This window comes from Panthera leo, chromosome A1, assembly GCF_018350215.1.
Source record: "Panthera leo isolate Ple1 chromosome A1, P.leo_Ple1_pat1.1, whole genome shotgun sequence".
In the NCBI taxonomy this organism is placed as follows: domain Eukaryota; kingdom Metazoa; phylum Chordata; class Mammalia; order Carnivora; family Felidae; genus Panthera; species Panthera leo.
The window spans coordinates 41,115,178-41,134,819 of NC_056679.1; the positions used below are offsets into that span (position 1 = coordinate 41,115,178).

At 38.1% G+C, this 19,642-nt stretch overlaps 1 long non-coding RNA gene across 2 annotated transcripts in view; it reads right to left on the reverse strand.

The window, feature by feature from the left end:
* Positions 1–15,647: 15,647 nt before the first annotated feature.
* Positions 15,648–19,642, reverse strand: part of LOC122199180 — a 33,570-nt gene continuing 29,575 nt past the window's right edge. For both annotated transcript variants that reach the window (XR_006193399.1, XR_006193397.1), the window contains one exon: positions 15,648–15,948. This is a non-coding gene — a long non-coding RNA (uncharacterized LOC122199180). The remainder of the gene's footprint in view (positions 15,949–19,642) is intronic.

The window sequence follows — 19,642 nt, forward strand, 5'->3', positions numbered from 1 at the left end:
AACTTAGGAGCCTCTGACTATATGATGTGATTTAATGAGTATTTAATCCCACATCTTACCACTGAAGAGCTTCAAATTCCCTTGATTAGTACACATTTATTGTGAACTGGAATTTTAGTTTTCCTATTTATCTGTTCCCAGATCTTGCATAGTATTTGTCATATAGCACTTAGTCAACACATATTTGTTAATAAAATTCTCCTAAGGTGTTTTTAATCTGCATATGCATTTCAATTAGATTTAGTTATTATTGCCTACATTGGTAAAACTTGAAACTAATATATCCTCCCTGGCCAAGGGTACTGGGAAAGAGGGTAGCTAATTCGTGAAAGTTAGAAGAGGGACAGGTCTACATTATGGAAATTTCTAGGAGGTCGTATATTGGGGTGGAGGAACCTTAAAGCAAAGCGAGGGAGGCTGAGAACAAAATGAGTAGCCTTGATTCAGTGGGAAGATGCTGGGTTCCTATTTTGAAGATAGAGTAAAAGGGGAAAACTGAAATTAGAATTGTGCTATGGACTGAATTGCATCCATTCAAAACCCATATGTTGAAGCTCTAACCCCTAGTATGACTATATTTGGAGACAGGGCCTTTATAGAAGTAATTAAGGTTAAAAGAGGCCCTAAGGGTAGGGTTCTGATCCAATAGCATTAGTGTTCTTGAAAGGAGAGACAACAGAGACTTTCTATCTCTCTGCTGAGTGAGGACTCAGTGAGAAGGCAGCCTCCTGCAGGCCTATTAGAGGGCACGCTCTAAAACCCAAACATGCTGGCATCCAACTCTTGGAATTACAGCCTCCAGATTGTGTGAAAATAAATTTCTGACGTCAAAGCCACCTTGTCTATATTTTGTTATGGCAGCCAGAGTCGTCTAACACAAAGTGTAAACAAAGCCAGAGGTTTACGATGAAACACAGCAGATTAAATTCATTTATTTACCTCAAATGCCTTCCAAAATGGAAACATTCACACACATGTGCGCACGCACACACACACGCACAAGAAATATCAAAACCTGTGGCAGGAAAGCCCAAGTGCTGGCTGCATTTCCAAAGCTATGCCCCAGAGAACAAGGAGGGAAAGCACCCTGACATGGAGAGAACTAAGAGAAACCTCACCACGGCTGTTGTAGGCAGGCGTGTGTACAGGGGAGGACGTATGTGAACGGAAGGCAGCCCTGCCTCCTTGTGAGAAAATAAAAATAGGAAAGGGGTTGTTGGAATTTGGTTTCTGCTTCCTCCCACTCTGCGTGGGACCAGCAATGCCAGAATCCATACCAGCAGTGACTCAGGTCTCTGGGCCAGTTTTTTCTGGAGTAAGATCACAGCCACACAAAACCATGGATGGATGGGGAGCTGAGAAAAGCGGGTGTTGGGGATCTAACATGCTTTGGACACGGGCTGCACCACCTCTGTCTTCTACACACCTCCAAGGCTGGTAAGCCAGAGTGAGGAGGGCATCCTTTTTATTCTGTGTCTCTTTGCTTAGCTTGGGAGAACGCCTTGATCTGAGGAGTTGCTAAGAAATGATTATCTCTGGTTCTCTGGTGTTTCTGTGCTTCAGCCTATTCAGCACAAACTTGAATCAGTCGGGGTTCAAGTAGGAAAGGTCAGCAGTTGTTATGGCACAGGAGAACAAGGCAATTGTTTTAGGAAAGTTACCCAGAACCGTTGTGGAAAGAGCCGGGAAGTGAAGATCTGAAAGGAAGAACTGGAGGGTCAAGGTTACTGAGTCAGTCATTCTGAAGGGGGGGCTGCAAAGGAGGAACATAGTTCAGAAGCATATTGGGTGTATGTTGTTACTGAGGATCCTCAGCCAAGTGTCCAGCGATAGGCCTAGAGCTATTGTTGCTCAGCAGAAGCAACATGTTGGTAGAAGATCTGAGAACAGAGCTGGGGAGAGCAAGGGCAAGCTAGACCCCTGGTGACCTCATGTGTGTCTCTCACGTCTATCTGTAAGGATGTCCAGAGAGTGATGGTGGCTTCTTCACTCCCACCTTCCAAATCTTGCATAAATTCCTCTTTTGACCAACTCTAATCTAGAATCAAAGAGAGCAAAAGGTTCAGGGAAATGCAAGTTTGACTTAGCCAAATGGACAGAATACAAACCACTATGCTGCTCTTTGAGATCGCTGGACTTGGCACAGGTTAGGGCCTTGCCTGACTGAATACTAAATAAGCATATAAGCTCATAAGTTGGTAAAATCTTACAAGTCAAAATAACCAGGCATTTGCAGAGCACAACTATTTCAAATGAGAGACAACATACTGTGTTTGATTGCATATAAAGTATAAGTATTGGATTAGAGGGACTAATGATTCAAAAATAAGCCAAATAAACATGAAAAAAAGGGGCAAGAAAGATATCAGCAATACGAAACTAGAAAAAAAGAAAACAGAAAAAAAAGGACAAGCATATCATTAGACTGAAAAATGTAATGATTGAATCAAAGAAGACATTTGTTAGATAAATAGTGGAGAAGAGGAAAAAAAGAATATACAGTGGAAAGATATGCCTGAAGAATAAATTTGTGTATCAAAGGGAAATTTGAAATGATGCATTGCTGAAGTATTTGTTGAATCAGGGATACAGTGTGTTTTAATATGATGAGAGAGAACCTGACGAAATGTGCTGGCTGTCCCAGACTTCTCCATAATTTATCCGTATCTCACCATTACCTGTGTCCTTATAAATTATTAGCAAAATTTGATTTCTGACTTGTGGGTCTCATTTAGCAATCCTATACTTTATAGTATTTTGTGATAAGCCTTTTTATTCTTCTCTGACTTAAATATATACATGTATTTACCATATACATATGTATTATAAGAAATATACAAGTTTGGATGTGCATACATATGTACAATTGACCCTTGAATAATATGGAGGTTAGGGTTGCTGAACCTTCATCTGCACAGTTGAAGATTCAAGTATAACTTTTGACTCCCCCAAAACTTCTTAATTGATAGCCTCCTGTCGACTAGAAGGAGATAGATGATAGAAACTGATGATAGAAACGATCGACTAACACATATTTTTAAATGTTATTTGTATTATATACTGTGTAACAATAAAGTAAGCTAAAGAAGAGAAAATGTTATTAAGAAAAATTGTAAGGAAGAAAAAATACATTTATAACACTGCACTGTGTTTATTGAAAAAAAATTCACCTAGAAGTGGACCCATGAATTTCAAACATATGTTATTATTATTCCCTTTAATGCAGACTATGTAACTATCAAAAGTAGCATTATGCCTACAACTTAAAAATCTTGAGATATTAAGTGAGAAAAGCAACTTACAAACCAATATATTTAGTACATACCAAATTTTGAAAAAAAATCTATATGTGAATATTCTTATGCATGTGAGTATTCTTATACATTTTATATATTCATTAAAAATTTCTGGAAGTGCAAATATTTTACTGTTATGAATCATGGGTTTGGGAGGAGGAAAAACAGCTCTTTATTTTTATTTTAAATAATTTCAGGTTATTTTAATTATTTACTTATAACTATTATTGATATTTGAGAATATTCCTATATGCAAACAAACAAGGCAGAACAAATAAAACCTTCTAAATTGAGGGTCAGAATTTCAAGTTTTACCTGTCTCATATAGCTAAAATCTCTGTGATTTTATTTATTTTTATTTTTTATGTTTATTTGTTTTTGAGAGAGAGACATAATGTGAGAAGGGCACGGGCAGGAAGAGAGGGAGACACAAAATTTGAAGCAGGCTCCAGGCTCTGAGCTCCAAGCTATCACCACAGAGCCTGATGGCAGGGCTCGAACTCACAAACTGTGAAATCATGAACTGAGTCGAAGTCTGGCGCTCAACCGACTGAGCCCCCAGGGGCCCCTCTGTGTGATTTTAAGCAAGGTGATGTTCCTACTTGCGTGTTTGTTGTAATTCTTGCCTTGAAAGTTTTTCAAGGGTTAATATATGTGTACTTTGCAAATAAAAAGGCAATTCACCAGAAATGCTCATTTCTTTACAAAATAAAAAGAGAAGGAGGAGGAGGAATAACTCCTTTCTCTAGGATATTTTTGCTTAAAGCCCTTGAGGGAGTTAGAATCATTCCAAAAAGCAGATTTTAAATAAAAGCAAATTAGTACAGTGCTAAAGCTATAGCTTTACTCGCCACCCACTATCAAGTGTTATTTGTGGAATTCTATTGTATAAAGATTAACAAGGGAGAATACAGATGGGCAGAGCTGCAATTTTATATAGATACGAAAAATGAAAAAGACCTGTGAATCGCAAGTTGACTGAACTTCATTCAAGATTATTTTACACTTGGGCAGAACCGAGTGGATCAGGGGGACAGTCAGTCCATGGAGACGCTTCCCTATTGTTACCTCTCTGTAAAGCACTTCTGTCATCAATTCCATGCTTAGAAATAGTCCCTGCCAGTGGAAATTAGGAAAGTAATTTTAACAGTGGGAATCAGCAAGTAAAACTCATCAATCAGTAGTATTAAAAGAGAGAAATATAATCATGGCAGAAAAAAATGGGAGTCAGACCCCTGAGGGCAGTGGGAGTTTGGTATAAAGATACATATGATGACTTGGCAATAAGGACGTCGTCGTGCAAAACAATTCTAGATTGGCTGTCCTTGTCAACTCAGAGATGTCCCTAGCCTGTGGTCTTATAATAAGATCTCATTTACAACATAAAGATATTCAAATCATGGTGACTGATAAACAAGAAATCCACTGTATGACTAGATGTCTTTTCTGAAGTACTCCTGAGGATATTTACTTTGGCCCCTTAAACAGTTTGCTTTGCTGTACCAAGAAAGCAGAAATTCTTACGTGACCACTTGCGCCAAATTTTGTAAATGCTGGCCTCTGGAAAGTCCACTGTTTAAGCTGCATCCACAGCAGCCACGGTGCCATCTGTCACATGGAAGTCAGCATATGCTGCTGGACCTGAATAAAAAAAAAAAACTACGGCTGGCCCCAGCTCCTGTGGTCCCTTGGTATACAGCTTTCTCCAACACCAATGCACATTTCTGCTGATTGACCCAGGTGGCTTCTTCCTCACCAAAGAGTGGATAAACCTTCAGTGTTGAGCCCAATCTGTGAAAAACCAGAGCAAAGGCTCAGGGCCAGAAAAAAAAAAAAAAAAAAAAAGTAAGTCAGAGGGAATAACTCAGGATTTCCACATAGCCATTTTCCCAAAGGCAGAGGAACAGCGAGCAGGTGCAGGGAGAACAGGGAATGAGGAGAAGACTTGAACTGCATGTCCAGAATCTATTGTCTTCCCAAATCCCCTGTAATTTCTTTACATCCAAAACGTCAGGAAGAATTTATCTGACTTCTTGCCAGTGGGTCTAGAACTCAGATGTGTTTCAAAGTGGAGCTGGATGTTATCTTCCCAAGAATCACTGCTTTTCCTGAAAATTAATTAAAACGCGGCCTTGCTGCAACTGCAGACACCATTGCCAAAAAGAAAAAAAGTATCCTATGGGCCCACTGTTTCCCTTGCTGATCTGATGCCTCTCTCACCACCAAACCTGCTGTAAATTTCGCATCCTTCAGAATAAGAAGGGAGGAAAGAAACAGCCTCTCCCTTCCAGTATCAAGTTACTTTTTTGTGTGGCTTCAGGAAAATGATCCCAAAATTGATTCACAGTAGGAGTTTACATGCATTAAAACAAAACAAAACAAAAAACAAAAACCCTGCACCCAACACATTAGAGGGGATTTTTCACAAAGGGACTCAATAGATCATTGCAAAAATGTCAAGAAAATTTACTATCGTGCTTAAGGGCCAGAATCCCTGGTTTATATCTTAGCTCATCATCTATTTATTAGCTGTGTAAACCTGGGTAAGATCCTTGCCTTCTCTGTGTCTTGTATCTTAATCTGAGAGCAAAAGGAGTGTTAACAGTATAACACAGGCTGTCGTGAAGATGAAATAAATTAGTCAATTAAAGATGTAAAAAAAAACACCTGCAAACGGTGAATGTTCTATGAATAGTTTTCTCACTCTGGGATAGGTTTATTTCACAAGTTTGTCATGTTCAATTTTATCTATGGGCACCTTGTAATAGTAGCCACCATAAGCATATCATATCACAAGGGGTGACAAAAGAGGGAGAGAGTAGACAGGTTATGCAGAGGAGAAAAGAAAATGTAGACAAAAACTTGACACTATTCTTGAGACAGTATTACCAAAATCTGGCACCTCTGGGTCACAAAAAGCATTTTCCCCAAAAAACAGATTACAGTTCTCCATCCCTTCAAGCACAGTAGTTACATTGCGGCATTTTAAAACTAGGACTGTTGCACAGTAAAAGAATAAAATGTTACAATCTTATGTGTGTTTTGGTTGCGTGGGTGGGTGGTAGTTATTGTAGCCTTCCTGAGAAAACTGATAGAGACACAAATGCATTCAGTAGCTCAAGTCTTGCTGAAGGACCATTCTGCCCACTAAAGATCTCCAAAAATAACTCTCTAGCAGAAGACTTTCAGAGAATTTTTCCTTTTTCTTTGTATCAGGCAACTCTTCCCAATTATCCTTTTGTGCTGTCATTTATAAACAGTGAATAGCTATGAAAGAAGAGCTTTTCAGCAAAGGAAAGCAGTGACATCCAACCCTTAGTTGCCACATTCTATTTTCTGACTTCCTTATTTGAGACAGTCATGAAACTGCCACGATTTAAACTATGAGAGTTTGGGGATTGTACTTCAATAGGTCTCAGGAAAAGTTTATGGATACTTTTATTCAATTCTTTCATTGAATGATAAAATGTTTTATCTTCATTGCACAAAATGTAAAATGCAGAAGAGTGGATGGAAGAATTAAGTCACCTGCAGTTTTATAACCAGATGTAATCACTTAAAAATTAGTGTGTTTGTGAGAAAGAGAGTTTATATTCATACTACACATTATGTTTAATGCAGTACAACTAGGTTAAAATTAGATATGATAGATGATAGATATATAGATAGATAAACTAGAAGATTGGTAGATAGATGAGTAGATTGACAGAATGCATTATATGTGTATTATAAATGGGAAGAAAGAAATTGGGATCATTCTAAAAATCAGGTTAATATTATCTATTTGGTTTTCCACATATCATGAGGAGTTTTCTACATATTTAGGCATGCTTTGAACATTAATAGCTACAAAAATGTTATCATATTAATATACCATCATTTACCTGAGCTGAATTAAATGACTTAATTTTTTTTTTTTTAATGTTATCACTAACTTGCAAGTTTATTTTTTTTTTCATGTTACATTTTTTTTTATTTTATTTTTTAATATATGAAATTTACTGTCAAATTGGTTTCCATACAACACCCAGTGCTCATCCCAAAAGGTGCCCTCCTCAATACCCATCACCCACCCTGCCCTCCCTCCCACCCCCCATCAACCCTCAGTTTGTTCTCAGTTTTTAACAGTCTCTAATGCTTTGGCTCTCTCCCACTCTAACCTCTTTTTTTTTTTTTTTTTCCTTCCCCTCCCCCATGGGTTTCTGTTATGTTTCTCAGGATCCACATAAGAGTGAAACCATATGGTATCTGTCTTTCTCTGTATGGCTTATTTCACTTAGCATCACACTCTCCAGTTCCATCCATGTTGCTACAAAAGGCCATATTTCATTTTTTCTCATTGCCACGTAGTATTCCATTGTGTATATAAACCACAATTTCTTTATCCATTCATCAGTTGATGGACATTTAGGCTCTTTCCATAATTTGGCTATTGTTGAGAGTGCCGCTATAAACATTGGGGTACAGGTGCCCCTATGCATCAGTACTCCTGTATCCCTTGGATAAATTCCTAGCAGTGCTATTGCTGGGTCATAGGGTAGGTCTATTTTTAATTTTCTGAGGAACCTCCACACTGCTTTCCAGAGCGGCTGCACCAATTTGCATTCCCACCAACAGTGCAAGAGGGTTCCCGTTTCTCCACATCCTCTCCAGCATCTATAGTCTCCTGATTTCTTCATTTTGGCCACTCTGACTGGCGTGAGGTGGTATCTGAGTGTGGTTTTGATTTGTATTTCCCTGATAAGGAGCGACGTTGAACATCTTTTCATGTGCCTGTTGGCCATCCGGATGTCTTCTTTAGAGAAGTGTCTATTCATGTTTTCTGCCCATTTCTTCACTGGGTTATTTGTTTTTCGGGTGTGGAGTTTGATGAGCTCTTTATAGATTTTGGATACTAGCCCTTTGTCCGATGTGTCATTTGCAAATATCTTTTCCCATTCCGTTGGTTGCCTTTTAGTTTTGTTGGTTGTTTCCTTTGCTGTGCAGAAGCTTTTTATCTTCATAAGGTCCCAGTAATTCACTTTTGCTTTTAATTCCCTTGCCTTTGGGGATGTGCCGAGTAAGAGATTGCTACGGCTGAGGTCAGAGAGGTCTTTTCCTGCTTTCTCCTCTAAGGTTTTGATGGTTTCCTGTCTCACATTCAGGTCCTTTATCCATTTTGAGTTTATTTTTGTGAATGGTGTGAGAAAGTGGTCTAGTTTCAACCTTCTGCATGTTGCTGTCCAGTTCTCCCAGCACCATTTGTTAAAGAGACTGTCTTTTTTCCATTGGATGTTCTTTCCTGCTTTGTCAAAGATGAGTTGGCCATACGCTTGTGGGTCTAGTTCTGGGGTTTCTATTCTATTCCATTGGTCTATGTGTCTGTTTTTGTGCCAATACCATGCTGTCTTGATGATGACAGCTTTGTAGTAGAGGCTAAAGTCTGGGATTGTGATGCCTCCTGCTTTGGTCTTCTTCTTCAAAATTACTTTGGCTATTCGGGGCCTTTTGTGGTTCCATATGAATTTTAGGATTGCTTGTTCTAGTTTCGAGAAGAATGCTGGTGCAATTTTGATTGGGATTGCATTGAATGTGTAGATAGCTTTGGGTAGTATTGACATTTTGACAATATTTATTCTTCCAATCCATGAGCAGGGAATGTCTTTCCATTTCTTTATATCTTCTTCAATTACCTGCATAAGCTTTCTATAGTTTTCAGCATACAGATCTTTTACATCTTTGGTTAGATTTATTCCTAGGTATTTTATGCTTCTTGGTGCAATTGTGAATGGGATCAGTTTCTTCATTTGTCTTTCTGTTGCTTCATTGTTAGTGTATAAGAATGCAACTGATTTCTGCACATTGATTTTGTATCCTGCAACTTTGCTGAATTCATGTATCAGTTCTAGCAGACTTTTGGTGGAGTCTATCGGATTTTCCATGTATAATATCATGTCATCTGCAAAAAGCGAAAGCTTGACTTCATCTTTGCCAATTTTGATGCCTTTGATTTCCTTTTGTTGTCTGATTGCTGATGCTAGAACTTCCAGCACTATATTAAACAGCAGCGGTGACAGTGGGCATCCCTGTCGTGTTCCTGATCTCAGGGAAAAAGCTCTCAGTTTTTCCCCGTTGAGGATGATGTTAGCTGTGGGCTTTTCATAAATGGCCTTTATGATCTTTAAGTATGTTCCTTCTATCCCGACTTTCTCAAGGGTTTTTATTAAGAAAGGGTGCTGGATTTTGTCAAAGGCCTTTTCTGCATCGATTGACAGGATCATATGGTTCTTCTCTTTTTTTTTGTTAATGTGATGTATCACGTTGATCGATTTGCGAATGTTGAACCAGCCCTGCATCCCAGGAATGAATCCCACTTGATCATGGTGAATAATTCTTTTTATATGCTGTTGAATTCGATTTGCTAGTATCTTATTAAGAATTTTTGCATCCATATTCATCAGGGATATTGGCCTGTAGTTCTCTTTTTTTACTGGGTCTCTGTCTGGTTTAGGAATCAAAGTAATACTGGCTTCATAGAATGAGTCTGGAAGTTTTCCTTCCCTTTCTATTTCTTGGAATAGCTTGAGAAGGATAGGTATTATCTCTGCTTTAAATGTCTGGTAGAACTCCCCTGGGAAGCCATCTGGTCCTGGACTCTTATTTGTTGGGAGATTTTTGATAACCGATTCAATTTCTTCGCTGGTTATGGGTCTGTTCAAGCTTTCTATTTCCTCCTGATTGAGTTTTGGAAGAGTGTGGGTGTTTAGAAATTTGTCCATTTCTTCCAGGTTGTCCAATTTGCTGGCATATAATTTTTCATAGTATTCCCTGATAATTGTTTGTATCTCTGAGGGATTGGTTGTAATCATTCCATTTTCATTCATGATTTTATCTATTTGGGTCATCTCCCTTTTCTTTTTGAGAAGCCTGGCTAGAGGTTTGTCAATTTTGTTTATTTTTTCAAAAAACCAACTCTTGGTTTCGTTGATCTGCTCTACAGTTTTTTTAGATTCTATATTGTTTATTTCTGCTCTGATCTTTATGATTTCTCTTCTTCTGCTGGGTTTAGGCTGCCTTTGCTGTTCTGCTTCTATTTCCTTTAGGTGTGCTGTTAGATTTTGTATTTGGGATTTTTCTTGTTTCTTGAGATAGGCCTGCATTGCAATGTATTTTCCTCTCAGGACTGCCTTCGCTGCGTCCCAAAGCGTTTGGATTGTTGTATTTTCATTTTCGTTTGTTTCCATATATGTTTTAATTTCTTCTCTAATTGCCTGGTTGACCCACTCATTCGTTAGTAGGGTGTTCTTTAACCTCCATGCTTTTGGAGGTTTTCCAGACTTTTTCCTGTGGTTGATTTCAAGCTTCATAGCATTGTGGTCTGAAAGTATGCATGGTATAATTTCAATTCTTGTAAACTTATGAAGGGCTGTTTTGTGACCCAGTATATGATCTATCTTGGAGAATGTTCCATGTGCACTCGAGAAGAAAGTATATTCTGTTGCTTTGGGATGCAGAGTTCTAAATATATCTGTCAAGTCCATCTGATCCAATGTATCATTCAGGGCCCTTGTTTCTTTATTGACTGTGTGTCTAGATGATCTATCCATTTCTGTAAGTGGGGTGTTAAAGTCCCCTGCAATGACCACATTCTTATCAATAAGGTTGCTTATGTTTATGAGTAATTGTTTTATATATCTGGGGGCTCGGGTATTTGGCGCATAGACATTTATAATAGTTAGCTCTTCCTGGTGGATAGACCCTGTGATTATTATATAATGCCCTTCTTCATCTCTTGTTACAGCCTTTAATTTAAAGTCTAGTTTGTCTGATATAAGTATGGCTACTCCAGCTTTCTTTTGGCTTCCAGGAGCATGATAAATAGTTCTCCATCCCCTCACTCTCAATCTAAAGGTGTCCTCAGATCTAAAATGAGTCTCTTGTAGACAGCAAATAGATGGGTCTTGTTTTTTTATCCATTCTGATACCCTATGTCTTTTAGTTGGCGCATTTAATCCATTTACATTCAGTGTTATTATAGAAAGATATGGGTTTAGAGTCATTGTGATGTCTGTATGTTTTATGCTTGTAGTGATGTCTCTGGTACTTTGTCTCACAGGATCCCCCTTAGGATCTCTTGTAGGGCTGGTTTCGTGGTGACAAATTCCTTCAGTTTTTGTTTGTTTGGGAAGACCTTTATCTCTCCTTCTATTCTAAATGACAGACTTGCTGGATAAAGGATTCTCGGCTGCATATTTTTTCTGTTTAGCACACTGTAGATATCGTGCCAAGCCTTTCTGGCCTGCCAAGTTTCAAAGGAGAGATCAGTCACGAGTCTTATAGGTCTCCCTTTATATGTGAGGGCACGTTTATCCCTTGCTGCTTTCAGAATTTTCTCTTTATCCTTGTATTTTGCCAGTTTCACTATGATATGTCGTGCAGAAGATCGATTCAAGTTACGTCTGAAGGGAGTTCTCTGTGCCTCTTGGATTTCAATGCCTTTTTCCTTCCCCAGTTCAGGGAAGTTCTCAGCTATAATTTGTTCAAGTACCCCTTCAGCACCCTTCCCTCTCTCTTCCTCCTCTGGGATACCAATTATGCGTATATTATTTTTTTTTAGTGTATCACTTAGTTCTCTAATTTTCCCCTCATACTCCTGGATTTTTTTATCTCTCTTTCTTTCAGCTTCCTCTTTCTCCATAACTTTATCTTCTAGTTCACCTATTCTCTCCTCTGCCTCTTCAAGCCGAGCCATCGTGGATTCCATTTTGTTTTGCATTTCGTTTAAAGCGTTTTTCAACTCCTCGTGACTGTTCCTTAGTCCCTCGATCTTTGTGGCAAGAGATTCTCTGCTGTCCTGTATACTGTTTTCAAGCCCAGCGATTAATTTTATGACTATTATTCTAAATTCACTTTCTGTTATATTATTTAAATCCTTTTTGATCAGTTCATTAGCTGTTGTTATTTCCTGGAGATTCTTCTGAGGGGAATTCTTCCGTTTGGTCATTTTGGAGAGTCCCTGGCGTGGTGAGGACCTGCAGTGCACTTCCCCTGTGCTGTGGTGTATAACTGGAGTTAGTGGGCGGGGCCGCAGTCCGACCCGATGTCTGCCCCCAGCCCACTGCTGGGGCCACAGTCAGACTGGTGTGTGCCTTCTCTTCCCCTCTCCTAGGGGCGGGATTCACTGTGGGGTGGCGTGTCCCGTCTGGGCTACTTGCACACTGCCAGGCTTATGTTGCTGGGGATCTGGCGTATTAGCTGGGGTGGGTAGGCAAGGTGCACGGGGGCTGGAGGTGCAGGCTTAGCTCGCTTCTCCTTAGGTGATCCACTTCAGGAGGAGCCCTGTGGCAGCGGGAGGGAGTCAGATCCGCTGCCGGAGGTTTGGCTCCGCAGAAGCACAGAGTTGGGTGTTTGCGCGGAGCGAGCAAGTTCCCTGGCAGGAACTGGTTCCCTTTGGGATTCTGGCTGGGGGATGGGCGGGGGAGATGGCGCTGGTGCCTTTGTTCCCCGCCAAGCTGAGCTCTGCCGTCCGGGGGCTCAGCAGCTCTCCCTCCCTTTGTCCTCCAGCCTTCCCGCTTTCCGAGCAGAGCTGTTAACTTATGACCTCCCAGACGCTAAGTCGCGCTTGCTGTCGGAACACAGTCCGTCCGGCCCCTCCGCTTTTGCCAGCCAGACTCGGGGGCTCTGCTTGGCCGGCGAGCCGCCCCTCCGCCCCGGCTCCCTCCTGCCAGTCCGTGGAGCGCGCACCGCCTCGCCGCCCTTCCTACCCTCTTCCGTGGGCCTCTAGTCTGCGCTTGACTCCGGAGACTCCCTTCTGCTAATCCTCTGGCGGTTTTCTGGGTTCTTTAGGCAGGTGTAGGTGGAATCTAAGTGATCGGCAGGACGCGCTGTGAGCCCCGCGTCCTCCTACGCCGCCATCTTCCGGAACCTCTCCAAATGACTTAATTTATTAAACTATTTCTCTACTGTTGAATGTTAGGTTGTTCTATTATTTTTCAATCTTAACTAATGCTTTGAAGAAATTTCTGGAGCATCAAACACAGTTTGATTCTTGATTATTTATTTAGGATTTATTATTGAAAGTAAAAATATTGATCAGAGAGCCAAATTTCCCTCCAGAAAGCTTGAACCAATTTTCATTTTCTCCCACAAGGATATGAGAATACTGAAGTGTATTAATTACTAATTTTAGGGTTAGCCAGTTGGGAACAGGGGACATATCATCTTATTGTTTTCTTTTTCTTAATTCGCATTTTAAAAATTATTGGTGAAGCTAAACATTTCTGTTTTAGTCTTTTGCTCTCTTTTAAAAAATTGAATGCCATTATACTTTGGAAGAGTTCTTCAAGCTTTTTAGAAGAAAACAGGTTTGAAAATGTTTTTATTAATCAATTGTCTGTTAGTTTTATCTGTGATGACTTCTGAAATATCAGCGTTAAAAGACCAGGTAAAACATGACTCAAATAATTTCTGTGTGTCTGGGATATTCACCTGTATTTTCTGGTATTTGTATTATTCTGTTTTTATAAAAAGTGTTATTTAACTTATTTTAAACCTCTGGAATTTATTTGGGTATATGTTGTAAGCAAATAAACTAACAAAAACTCCCCAGATACCTACTATTTCGTGCAACTTTTTATGTCTAACCCGTCAGTACTGCTCAGATTACTGTTGTTTTTGAGGCTGCATTTTCTGCTCCATTTACGTATCTGCAGATTTTTACGCAAGCTGATTTTTTTTACATTATTCTATTTTATACCATATTTTAACATTTTGTTGGGAAATCATATTTCCTTATTTTCCAAATTCATCGTTATTTTCACTGCTTTAACGACACTAGCCACCATCCATCTGACAGTTCCCTGCTCCTTCTACTACAATAATTACTGATTACTCTGAAGTTGAGAATTATTTTGACAAGTTCCAACAAAAAAAAAAACCCGTGGAGAAGTGATATATATGTTTCATTACGTCTATAAATTAATTTGGGAAAATTGGAAATTCTTACACTATTTAGTTTTGCTTATTGTGTCTAATTTACCAAAAGACAATTTTCATTAGAACACATATCTACTGATGCCTACGATGTACCAGATACTGCTCTAAATTTTGGGAATACAGAAGCTGCAAAACAGATTAAAATCTCTGCCATGGAGAGTTTTACATTCTAAAGAGAACAGAAAGACAGTGAAAAAACTAGCAACAAGAAAAAAGTTAAAACATACTATGCCAGACGTTTGTAAAAACCTGTGGAAATAAAACAAAAGCTGTGTGTTGGGTGAAGAGGAGACACATCAGTGAAGAGGCAGCATTTTCTTGGGGGTTGTGAAGCTGGGAAAGGCAGAAGTTAGTCAAATATTTGGGGAGGAGGCATTCCAGGCAGAGGGAACCAGTTAAAACTTTTTTATTTTTAATGAAAGTTTCCTTCAAGCTTTATCTTCTTTGGGTGGTCTCCAATCCTTTCTTGCAGCTATTTTAACGTATTTTATATTTTTTACTGCTAAGAAATATAATTGTTGTATCATTAGTATTACCGTTATTACATCCTCTAGGTTACCACCATTTATAGAACAGAACTTGATTTTTTACTACTTTCTATTTATTTTGGGGGGGTGTATTAAAATGCATTGGTATTGAGGCACCTGGGTGGCTCAGTCGGTTGAGCGTCCAACTTCGGCTCAGGTCATGATCTCACCGTCCTTGAGTTCGAGCCCCGCATCAGGCTCTGTGCTGACAGCTCGGAGGCTGGAGCCTGCTTCAGATTCTGTGTCTCCCTCTCTCGCTGCCCCTCCCCACTCATGCTCTCTCTGTCTCAAAAATAAATAAACATTAAAAAAATTTTTAAATAAAATGCTTTGGTATTAAAACACTATTTCAAATACATTTGCATGATAGCTAAGTAAAAATGGTGGTTCTTCCCAACCTTCCTTATCCTCTACACTTCCAGAAATAGGAACTTACCACTGTTACCTATTTCTTTGGGTGGTTACATCCATATTTCTAAATAATAGGCTTCTAGTACTATTTATTGAATTTTCAGTTTTAGCTACTTAACAACCTCCTCCCATTCCCACCCTTACATGTACTTCTAACAGTGTCTCCAATATAGTCGTATTATGGTTTTTGTTAAACCAATATCTTGTGATTTTTGTTATGACTCAAGAACTCTTCTTCAGATCTATACAACTCAGTTACGATGCTTAAATGTTTTTCTTGTCTGACCTCTCTTTTTCTGTTCGTGTGTTTTAACATATGAATCATTATCTAATTTGTTTGTTCCTTTTTTTCTTCTGTAACCATCATGATTCTTTCTCTCCAAGACTCCAACAAACCTTTCACATTCTTTTCAATACAATGGACACATTGGAAAGTCTATCATTTTTGTTTTGTTTTATTTTGCTTGGGTTCAATTTGTCTTCTGGCTCAAATCTCCCCGGAGCCCTCTGTCCTCCTGTTCCAGCCTCAATGGTGGTGGATCCTATCTTCGTAGGATCTGTCTTCACCATCATCCTGAGGATTCAACTTGCCTCTTTTCTATGTTGGATCCTCTATATTCTTGCATTTATAACTTCCTCTTTCTTGGTTAATTCTGTCTGGGGGAAGCTTATCTTCAAATAACCAGGAGTCAGCAACCTGTGGGCCTTCAGGCCAAATCTGGTTCTCCATCCATTTTGTACTAGACAGAAGTGGAAATAATTTTTACATTTTTAAATGTATAGGGACAAGAGAATAATATTTCATAGCATACATGTGACAGTTTATGAAGTTCAAATTTCATTTTCCATAAATAAAGCTAATTGGAACACAGCCATACTTCCTCATTTATGTATTGTCTATAGGTCGTTTCACACTACAAGGGCGGAATCCAGTGGCTGCAACACAGATCTGATGGTCCATACAAAATGTAAATTATTTGTTATGTGGACCTTTAGACAAAAGCAAGTTGTTGACCATTGCAACAACCTAAGGATGGGGCATGATATTAAGTTGTTTTGGAAGTTTTGCGTTTGAAAATGTTTCTATGCTACCCTCAGACCTAATTTATAGTTGAGCTAAGTACATATTTTTAGCTTAAAATCACATTATTTCTTCAAATTTAATTTTTTAAATGTTTATTTATTTTTGAGAGAGAGAGAGAAAGAGACAGAATGAGAGTGGGGGAGGAGCAGAGAGAGAGACACAGAATCTGAAGCAGGCTTCAGGCTCTGAGCTGTCAGTGCCAAGCCCAACAAGTTTTTTGTTTGTTTTAATTTACTTTTGAGAGAGAGAGACAGAGAGACAGAGAGAACACGAACAGGGTAGGGGCAGAAAGAGAAGGGGACAGAGGATCCAAAGCAGGCTCTGTGCTGACAGCAGACAGCCCGATGTGGGATTCCAACTCACAAACTGTGAGATCATGACCTGATCCAGTCAGATACTAAACCGACTGAGCCACCCAGGTGCCGCTCCTCTCTATGAGTTCTTAAGTTATCAAGAGCTCTGAATTTTCAGAATAATCTGTCTTGCTGTGGATATTCTTAATTTATTTTACTGAGACCTCAAGGGGTTTTTTAATCTAGTAATATATTTCCTTCACTTCTGGTGATCTTCTCTGAAATATTTCTTTGATGATTTTCTCCCTTACTTTTCCCCAGTTCTCCTTTCCTACAAATCTTTTCATTCAGAAATCAGGCCTTCTGGTCTGATCTTTTATAGTTTTTGCTTATTTTATTATTCAGCTCCTATTATCCCTTCCTCTATCTTTTTGTTATCTCTAGAATTTTGCTTCGACTTTATTTTCCAATTCTCCGTTCGTTATACATGCACGTAGAGTGTATGTAAATATATATAATATATGCCACCTATATAGTATACATTAATATTCAATATCATTCATTTAATGAATACTTTTTTTTTAAATATCTTTCTGCTTTCCTTTATGGCTTCACTCTCTTATACTCTAAGGGTACTTGTAATTCAAGTTTCCCTCTACTTAGTTTTTGCCTTTTTTTTCTTTTGCCTGTTAGCCTCTGTGTAACAAAGTACCCAAAACATAGAGGCTGTATACAGACACACACACACAAATATGCATATATATACCCAAATATTTTATGTATTGTTTGTTTGTTACCCCACCGTTTTCACAGGTCAGGAACAGGTTAGGGGGTGCCTCTGGCTCTGTGTTCCTCAGGAGGCTACAATCAGGGTGTCTGTAGTGGCTACCACATCTCAAGAATCAATTGGAGGAGAAGTCCCCTCCAAGCTCTCTTAGGTACTCACATATTTTTAACTTTATAATATACCCTATTTCTGAATTATGTAATATTTCAATGATTATACTGAGCTTATTGTTTTATTATCAAACTAACAAATTTTTTTAAATGTAATTTACAACAGCTTATGAGTATCAGCACTTCATGGTCACCCCTTGTAAAGCCCTTTCCGAAATTTTGAGTTTTTAATGTTAATTTGTTCTGCAGGGAACCGAAATATGCATTCAGTTTATATATTTTTTTCAGGATGGTAACCACATGCTATAATGATCATCTTGTGTTTCTGAGAATATCAATATGTGTAGGCTTTAAATATTAATTAAAACTTACATGAACTTAAAATTCTCAAGTAACATTTATATGTATATATATTAGCATACAGTATTTCAGAAAAGATTATAAGCCAAAATGAAATTTAATTCTTCATAGATATATTACTTTGCTTTTTTTTTAGTTGAATGAAGGGCTTTCTTTATGCTTATAATTAAAAATTTGTACATGCTTGAACTAGGGTGAAAATCTATTGATTGATTTTACCTGATTCACAATAAAACCATTCAAATAGTGGATCTATGTTATTGTTTCTTTTCCAGAAAATTTTCTTTATTTAATTCTAATGGGTATTGATTCTTTTTCTTTGAGCTCCTGGAACTTTTAAACTGGATTGCAGGCTTTGTCTCCCATACTTACCAACTTCTCTCTCATATTTTAATCTCAATTTCCTCTTTCACATTATGAAATTCTTTCTCAGATTTGTCTTTTACAATGCTATCATGATCCAAGAGATGAATTTTATTTTTCACTGCCTCTATTGGAAGTTTATATTATTGATTTATGTTTTTAGATTCCTTCCAATGTAACTCTCAATGAACTCACATTCAGTATCAATCCTTTACTTTCTGGTAGGATCCTATTTCTGTTTATAGGGAAGAGGTCTTTTAAGGATTCTAAATAATTGTTTTAAAATTCAAATCTATTTATTGTACAACTTTCAGAGGCATATTCTCCCCTGGAATTTTTAGTATGGCATTGTCTTTTCTTTACTCTGAAGAACTTTCTATATGCCCCATGTTGATTTTTATTATTAATCATTCTTGGATGAGGATTGATAGCTCTAGTCATGATCTTTGCCAACCAAAAGGGTATGGAGGCTGCCCTTGTGGTATTTATTGCCCAAGGGTTGCTGGTTGAATCCTATTCCTTATCCATATCTAGAAAACTGATTAGTACATACATCTCTTGACAAAACTCTCAGCATTGAACAAAATTAAATAGTGTAAGTTTCCTTTGCTCTAATACCAGTGTGTTTCTGTGATGATTTGAAAAATGATAAAGAAAAAACTGCTGCAATTCCTAGAAAATAAATTTCTCTTATAAAACTCTTTACTTGCATCAGAGCATCCTTTCCTGTGAAATCTGTACATCCTAAGATTCACTACATCATGCCTAGTCATCCTGGACGATCTATTCTTTCTTTGTAATTTCTCAATGCCCGAGACATTGATCATATTGTGTGCATCCTTCTATGACTCCAGGGAAATGGAATGATATATATCTAATCTCTCCCTTTGTCTATGTCTCATACCTGCTTTCAAACATGTGCAGTGTTATTAGCCAAAATATTTTTCATGTCCTGGCAATGAGTTATCAGCCAGTCTCAGTTTCCAATGTTGTGAGTTTTATGCTTTCCATGTCTTGATAACTATTTAGCATGAAGAGATGAAGTCTGAGAACTACTAAGACAGTATCTTAAACTGAACATTTGGGTTTAAATCTAATATCCAAATATCTCTACCATATTGATAGAATATACATATTACTTTTATTTATATATTTATATACATATATACATACATATATATATATATATATATGTATGTATATATATATTTCTGATGCTGCTCATTTGGCATCAATACTGATTTTCCTCAAGAATAAGAAAGTCTATTTTTGGTGTGACTGCGTGTGTTTCATAGATCCTCATCTAGATTGTAATTTAAAAGGTGACATTGTTTCTTCTTAGCATAACAATTCCACCAATTTTTGTCTTACTAGGAATAGTAAAATAAATGCATCTAAATAGAAAAATGTTGTTTGGATTTTTTCACTTTAACATAT